Source organism: Suricata suricatta, chromosome 11 (genome assembly GCF_006229205.1).
Source record: "Suricata suricatta isolate VVHF042 chromosome 11, meerkat_22Aug2017_6uvM2_HiC, whole genome shotgun sequence".
Taxonomy (NCBI): Eukaryota; Metazoa; Chordata; class Mammalia; order Carnivora; family Herpestidae; genus Suricata; species Suricata suricatta.
The window spans coordinates 14,786,906-14,788,092 of record NC_043710.1 but is presented as its reverse complement, the minus strand read 5'-3'; positions in this window follow the sequence as shown (position 1 = coordinate 14,788,092).

Genomic DNA, 1,187 nt, shown 5'->3' with positions numbered 1-1,187 from the left:
CTTACTTCACTCAGCATGACACCCTCAAGGTCCATCCACTTTCCTACAAAATCAGCCAGCAGTTCTTAGCTGATGATGTGGAACTTCTATAGCTAGCTGAAGTAAAAGGAATCTGTGATATGTACTTAAATAGCTTAAGGAGATTTGGAAGAGTAGGAGTCACAGATTCTTGGATGAGTTATCACCAATAGCTTCCAGAAGCACAACTGGCATGCCAGGGCAACTGCTGCTTGTGCCGTAGCCAAGGTCACCCTGCCCTGGCTGGACTGCAGTGATACCTCATTCCTGACCCCAGAGCCACTCTGATGCTTGGAACCACTTATCCCCAGATAACTGACTTCCACTCAAAGACTTGCACAGATGTTCCCGGTTGGGAGAACCCATCACATGTCTGCACCCAAGTGGCAGGGGGACAGGGAAATGAAGTTCTTTGGATTTTATTTTGGGGAAGTGGATATGTACTTTGGAAACTAACACGCACAGGATGCTTTTAAGAGACTTTTGGGCAGGCACACGCTCTGGATGTCCACAGCTGGGGATGGGAGCTCACAGAATGGGTTTCGTTTATCCCATAGTTAGTTTTTAATTTCCACAGAATTGAAAGGTGTCCTAGTCTCTGTCCTACACATAGGAGAAGCAGAAATAAAGGACCACAAGGAAGTTGAGAGCAGGAAAATTGTTGATACCAGAGAGTTATTCATATCACTTGTTTTTACTGAACACTTGCTATGCTAACAATTGTGGCTGGTGCTGAAGTAGAAACACCAATGGGAAGAATGGTCCTTCACCTTGTCGCATTAGCATAGCACAGCATGAGGTTCAGGAGCGCTTCTCAAATACCTCTTCTACCTTAATTTTGAAGGAAGCTTTCCTCAATAATAAACAAAAATGCTTGTCCTGCTTTAGTGACTCTCATCCTTTAAAAAAAATCTGAAAATGTCTTGTGTACTACTGTGTATCTCACACCATGTTAAGCACTTTGCATATATTATATCATCCCATCATCATAATTTCTTGAAGTACATATTATTCCTTTTTTAAAATTTTTTTAATGGTTTTTATTTATTTTTGAGAGACAGAGACAGTGTGAGCGGGGGAGGGGCGGGTGTCAGAGAGAGAGGGAGACACAGAATCTGAAGCAGGCTCCAGGCTCTGAGCTGCCAGCACAGAACCCGAAGTTTTAGGAA